We start from the raw sequence: 7,522 nt of genomic DNA on the forward strand, positions 1-7,522 counted from the left end.
AACCATGCAAAAATTCGCAGTACTAGCATTCCAAGTTCATCTAGTTGTTGATGTAAGAGTTGGTATTATGTTTTATGTGTATGATGTCTAGACTGACCTGTATAGATTTAAGAGTAATAAAAATTGTTTAATGTTACAAAATATTTCTCAGGCACCATGTGGTTTCTCAGCAACTGTGGTGAATACTGTGCTCTATGTGGCTCCCAAAGGAACTATGAATTAGCACACCAAGAAAGCAAGGAAACAGACTATTGCAATGTGGTGCCGCTACTGGGAACGGATACTTTTCTATGCAAGAAATCTGTTGCATTTGTGCTGAGGACAGATTAAAAAGGTAAATTAGTTTTTCACATTTGTATAAGTTTTATGTTTTTTTTCTCATAACTAAGCATTCTCTTTATCAGTGTCTCTTGGCATGCAATAGCAATGTTTGTCCCAGTCATGGGTGGTGATGTAACCCACAGACTTTTATAGCATTTGGACATAGCCAACTTTTGTGTTGAGGAATGTCTTGGTGCTTGGGTCTAGGAGTGAGGTATCACGAGAGTGGGTCAAGCAGTGTCAGCAGGGCACCAGATCTCAGTGAAAGATGTGCCATGGGATGTTATATCACTTTGTGATTTCTTTTGCTTGTTGTGTGTGATATGCATCGTTCCTTTTGCCTAGTTTAGGTCCTAAGCTGTGGGTCTTATAAGAATTTCCTTGTTTTGGGCTGTGTATTATTTCAAGTACAAAAGAGAGTTGGCATGTGCCCTTAATGTTCAGAGGAAATCAATGGAATGGCATTTGTTTCTACCTGTTCTTTATTGCATTCCTTTCCTCTCTAGGATTCAGGTGTGAGCCCAGGGAGCTGGGTGGAGGACAAATGAAATAGCATTTACCACTGTGCTGTGCTTGCAGAATCCCTTACACCTTGACTTGTGCTCACAGGATCCGGCCACATCTGTGAACTTTTCTCTTCCCTTATAAAGAAGTCTTTCCTAGGATACTTCTCAACTTTTCATGCTGATAAACTCCAAGGGGACTTACTCATCTGTCTTCCGAAAATATCCTAAGCATTCACCCTAGAACTGCCTGGTATGGCTCTGTCACATTTATATGATGTATTAGTGTATATAAGACTACCAATTGGCACTCATGGAACATTTCTTAAAATTAACCCAAATTAATAGCTTTGGGGAAAAGGATCACAGCCTAGGTTATGTTCCTTTATTGTCTAGTGAAAGGGACTTTTGTATTCAGGGTTTGAACCCTATATGTGTTATCTTACTTGATTTTCCTCAGTATATCTACGGGGCAGTTGTGTTTTCTACGTTTTTTTCAGATTAAAAAAAAAGAGATTTTTTTTTTTTTTTTTTTTAGAAGTTGATAAGTGCTAACACCAACATTTGAATATTAGTCTGTTGGATTTTAAAACCTTTGTTCTCTTGGGTAAACCATCTTCTGGTTTTTACTTCCTCAAGCAAAATTTCAAACTAGGTCAAAATTCTTCCCTGTAATGGAATTGGAGAATGAAGGGATCCCAGGGACTTAAAAGCCACCAGTAACCACCTCTTTTGAGTCTTTATGCTTCTGGGCATCTGGAAGACTGAGATGTCTGTTGAGTGCGCTCCATGAGGAGGTTTCATGGATTGGGAATCTTAGTTTGAGATTTATTGACAGTGAGCGTAGCTAGGGTTTTGGTTATAGGATAGATGTTGTGGAGAGCATGCAGAAGACAGGACAGAGAAAACTGAGATTGCACTGGAATTCATCATGGGCTGTTTACAAAGCTTAAAATAGAGAACCGGAGAACAGTAAAAATTTTTGCCTATTGAATGTGGAAGACAGGAAGCTGGTGGGAGCAGAGAACGTGCTGGGTGAGATCATCTGAGAGCTGAGGAAAACCCCGTAGGCGGCAATAATGAGGTAATTTGTAGAATTTTGCACTTAGGTTCAAAAGATCATTGCACCATAAGGAAAGCAGTAAATAAGAAAAAAGAGGAGTAGGGGAGGAGGGTGAGGGTTAGCAGAACGGTGAACTAAAATGTTGCAAGCTCTCATTCCCTTATAGACACATTGAAAGAAACAAGCTAAAATGGTCATTATTAACTTGGGTCAGAATGCTGGAAAGCAGATGAAGATTTACAGCAACCAGTGAAATGCCCAATGAAAAATCTTCAAAATGGTCAGTAAGTTTGGGGTGTTTTCGCTCAACTTTGCCTCACTCATTCCTGGCTGTGCAGCGGTCTTGGGTTTCGGTTGGTAGCAGTGGCCCATTTACCAGTTTCCTCCAAAGGAATCGGAGCAGACTTCATAGCAAGTCACTGTGGATGTCAGTCCTCAACTTTCTGGGACAATACCTGAAGGATTGACACAAGTTATTCAATAATGTTTCCCCTTCCTCAGAAATCATGGGGCTTATGATAGCTGTAAGGGAGAAGAAGAGATTGTGGGACAATAGAAAATTTAAGGCCTGGGGGAGAATCTGGGGCAAGACTCTGGAAATTAGGGCATTTGAAAGCAGCCACATACACGGGGAGGTTTAGAAAGTCACACACATATTCAGGTAAGAAGATGCTCAGAAAAGATTGGAGAAGCCACTAAGCTTTCATCTTGGGCTTGTCCCTGGGCTCATCGCAAGCCTAAGCGTTGAAGGACTTTTCCTGCCCAGAGTCAACCTGCAGAGTCTCGGATAGCTCTTGACATTCACGTAAACCTTGGTACAAACATACAGGCTGAAAGAACCAAAGCTTCAGTGATGGCATGGGACAAGAACCCGTCTCAAAACAAGGGACTATCATCGACTTCAAGGTCATCTGACCAACGACTCCTTAGAGAGGAGACAATCTGATTTTCAACAATGTCACCGTGTAAGCTTAGAAGCTCAATTTTCAAGAAAAGAGTCCCAGACCGTATACAAAGAAACAGGAAACTATGGCCAATTCAAAGGAATAAAGTAAGTTGATAGAAACCACTCCCAAGGAAGCTCAAGAGCGCATGGGACTTACTTGTTAAGACATCAAAACAACTGTCTTCAGCGTGCTTAAAGACGTAAAGGAGAACATGGACAACAAATTCAAAGAAAACTAGGAAAACTATATATGTACCAAATGAGACTATGAAAAAAGAGATAGAAATTATAATAATGACCAAACAGAAAGACTCACATGTAGATACATTATAGTAAAACCATCAAAAGCTGAAGACAAAGAATTTTGAAGGCAGTCAGAGAAAAGTGAATTGATTACATACAAGGTGTCCTTAATAAGGTTACCAGCTTATTTCTTAGCAGAAATATTGGCAGCCAGAAGTCAGTGGAATAATTTTAAAAGAAAATTGTAAGAAATTGTCAATGGAAAGTTCTTTATTTAGCAAAACTATCCTTCCAAAAATGAGGATTGGCTGGGCACAGTGGTGCATGTTTGTAATCCCAATGACTCAGGAGGCTGGAGGATCACAAGTTTGAGGCCAGTCTCAGCAACTTAGTAAGACCCTAAGCAACTTAGGAGACTTTGTCTCAAAATTTAAAAAGTAAAAAGGCCTGGGGATGTGGCTCAGTGGGTAAGTGTCTCTGAATTCAATCCCCAGGACCAAAAAAAAAAAAAAAAAAAAAAAAAAAAGGTGAAATTAAGACATCCCCAATCTTATTAGGGATGTTTATTACTATTGGACATGCTACAAGAAATGCTAAAGGAGTCCCTTTAGTTGAAATGAAAAAGAATGTTAGATGTAATTGATTGTTCTATGAAGATAGAAAGGTCCTCAGTAAAGGTTAAGTGCATGAGCAAATATAAGAATTAATTGTATTGTAATTTTGTTTTGTAACTGTATTCTTATTTCCTACTGGACTTCAAAGACATACATAAAATTATGAAGATCTAAATTATTTGTCACACAATGTATAAAGATGCCATTTGTGATATCAATAATGTAAAGTGGGAGACAAAGTTGGATAGGAATAGGATTTGTGTGTGTGTGACTGAAATGAAATTGATATCAACTCAGATTTAACTGTCTTAATGTTATTGTGTTCTAGGTCATTCCCCTAGCAAAACAAAGAAAATATTTATAGAATGTTCACATAAAAATGAGAAGGGAATCAAAACGTACCACTACAAAAAAATCAATTAAACATAAAAGAAGGAAGTAATGGAGGAATTGGAAGACCAAAAAAAATGGTCTAAGACACTAGAAAATGAATTAAAAATGACAGAGGTAAGTTCTTTCTTAAAAGCAATGACTTTAAATTCAAATAGATTAAACTCTAAAATAAAAAGGTCGAGATCAGCAGAGTGGATTAAAAAAACATGAGCCAACTTGGGCTGGGAATACACCTCAGTGGTAGAGTGTTTGCCTAGCATGTGCAGGCTCCTGGGTTTGATTTCTAGCACTGAATCCAAGAATGACTCAGCTGTACATAGGCTTTGTACAAGAGACACGTGTTAGATATAAGGACATATATACATTGAAAGTGAAAGCATGAAAAAAGATATTCCATACCAGCCATAAACAAAAGGGAATTGGGTAGCCCTACCAATATATGACAAAGTAGATTTTAAGTAAAAAATTTGGGAGTCATAAAGAAATGCATTAATATTGCTAAGAGGGTCAATATATTAAAAAGGTAGGCAAATTACATACACAGATTACACACATAAATATTATAAATTATATAAAGCAAAATTTAATGGACTAATAGACATTTCTACAATAACTTTGAAGACTTTAGTATCAGACTTTTTTTTTTTTTTTGGTGGTACTGGGTTTTAAACCCAGGGCCATTCATAAGAGAGGCAAGTGTAGGGCTATGTTCCCCAGTCCTTTCTTTTGTTTTATTTTGAGATAGGGTCATGCTAAATTGCGGAGGCTGGCATCAAACTTGTGATCCTCCTGCCTCAAACTCCTGAGTCTTTAGGATTTTAGGTACGTATCGCCATGTATGGTAGTATTTGATGAATAGAACAATGAGAAATAAGATAAGGAAATGGAGGACTTGAAGAACTTTATAAATCAGTTATATGTAGTTATAAGTAGCTCATTCCCCCCAAAATAGTAGAATATACATTTTTCTTAAGTGCCTCATCTCTTTTTTTCCTTTGTTTTAATTAGTTATGCATGATAGAAGAATGCTTGTGACACAACATATGGAGTATCACTTTTTATTGTTCTGGTTGTGTATGACGTAGAGTTACACAGGTCGTGTAATGCATGTAGGATAATAATGTCTAATTCATTCTACTATCATTCCTACCCCCAATACTGCTACCCTCCCTTCACTCCCTTCTGTATAATCCAAAGTAATTCTATTCTTCCCTAGTCACCCCCTGCCCCCTTATTGTGAATTAGCATCCATATATCAGAGAAAACATTCAGCCTTTGTTTATGTGGGATTGATTTATTTCACCTATCATGATATTTTCCAGTTTCATCCATTTGCCATAATTTTATTCTTTTTTAAGGCTGAGTAATATTCCATTCTGTATGTATACCACAGTTTCTTTATTCATTCATCTGTTGGTTGATTCCATAGTTTAGCTATTGTGAATTGAGCTGCTTTAAACATTGATGTGGATGGGTCATTGTAGTATGCTGATTTTAAGTCCTCTGAGTATAAACCAAGGAGTGGGATAACTGGGTCAAATTGTGGTTCCATTCCAGATTTTCTGAGGAATCTCCATCCTGCTTCCATAGTGATTGACCAATTTCCCCATCAGCATTGTATGAGTTGTACCTTTTCCCTCGAATCCTTGCCAACATTTATTATTCCTTGTATTGTTGATATTTGCCATTCTGATTGGAGAGAGATGGAATCTCAGTATGGTTTTAATTTTCATTCCTCTAATTGCTAGAGATGTCGATCATTTTTTTCATATATTTGTTGATTGATTGTATTTCTTCTTCTGTGAAGTATCTGTTCAGTTCCTTTACCCATTTATTGATTGGGTTATTTGTTTTTTTGAGTTTTTTATGTATCCTGGAGATTAATGATGTATCCAAGGTGGATGTGGTAAAGATTCTCTCCCATTCTGTAGGCTCTCTCTTTACATTTTAATTATTTCCTTTGTGGTGAAAGGAGCTTTTTAGTTGGATTCTAATTTATTGATTCTTGATTTTGCTTCTTGTGCTTTAGGAGTCTCGTTAAGGAAGTCATTTCCTAAGCCGACATGGTGGAGATTTGGACCTACTTTTTCTTCTATTAGGCACAAGATCTCTGTTCTAGTGCCTAAGTCCTTGATCCACTTTGAGTTGACTTTTGTGTAGGGTGAGAGATAGGGGTTTGTAGGGATTCTGACCATGGAAATATGCAGAGAAGTTTTTCTCTGGTGAGCAAACCCCTTGAGGGGGGGTAACAGGTACCATGTTTCCCACACTTAGAATGCTCTGCGGTTTCTCCTAGGAGAACTAATAAGAAAACTAATGCATGTGCAATATCTAGCTGCTGTGGCAATGCCCTGCATGAGGAGGCTCTGTGTTAGAGTATTGTCAGCCTGGACCTTGATCTCAGGCACATAGCTCCTGGGATTAAGGAACTTGCTTGCCAGGTAACCGCAATGTTTCACTAAGCCCCTGGACCTGCTCACCTAATGGTAACTTCAGACAATGGACTTTCTTGAGAGCTGTACAAAGCTCCTAACATTGCATATTGTAACTGTAGAATATAATTATGGAATAAGCAATTTACTGAGACAATAAACAATAATGTAGTTATGGCACTAATGACCTAATATAACCTATTGGTATAAATAAATGTGGCCACTTGAAGGAGCAGCCATCTTTCCTGCCTCCGCATCTTGTCTCTGTCTCTCGTTTTATTTTCTTTACAGGGGTTCAATTTTATTCTACTACATACGGACTTCCAGTTTTCCCAGTACCATTTGTTGAAGAGGCTATCTTTTCTTCAATGCATATTTTTGGTGCCTTTATCTAGTATGAGATATCTGCATTTATGTGGATTTGTCTCTGTGTCTTCTATTCTATATCATTGGTTTATGTGTCTGTTTTGGTGCCAATACCATGCTGTTTTTGTTACTATGGGTCTGTAATATAATTTAAGGTCTGGTATTGTGGTGCTTCATGCTTCACTTTTATTTCTAAGGATTGCTTTGGCTATTCTGGATCTCTTATTTTTCTAAATGAATTTTGTGATTGCTTTCTATAGACTTTGTTTTCAACCTGTGATGCACAGATCCAACCATACTACAATAAAGTAATTCATCCATCCTTTTTTTCCCCAAACAAGTTACCTGATCTAGCAATAGTGGTAGATTGTGAGATGTGAAGAAAAAAAAAATCTCTTCCTGCAATTCATAGCCTAGAGTTTTTAATTTAGCATCTGTTTGTGAACAGACTTGAGGGAGTTTGTCTACCTCCTAAAATTTGATGAAAGGCTTTTATTTTTTCTGTAGCAATCTCATAACCTGCATCACATTCTCTAAGATATCTTTGATCTAGAAATGCCCAAGAACCAGTGCTCTAGATGGCAAGAGAGACAAGTAAACCTTGTACACCAGGACAACATGCTAGAAGGGCCTGCTTTAGG

Source organism: Callospermophilus lateralis, chromosome 16 (assembly GCF_048772815.1).
Source record: "Callospermophilus lateralis isolate mCalLat2 chromosome 16, mCalLat2.hap1, whole genome shotgun sequence".
In the NCBI taxonomy this organism is placed as follows: Eukaryota; Metazoa; Chordata; class Mammalia; order Rodentia; family Sciuridae; genus Callospermophilus; species Callospermophilus lateralis.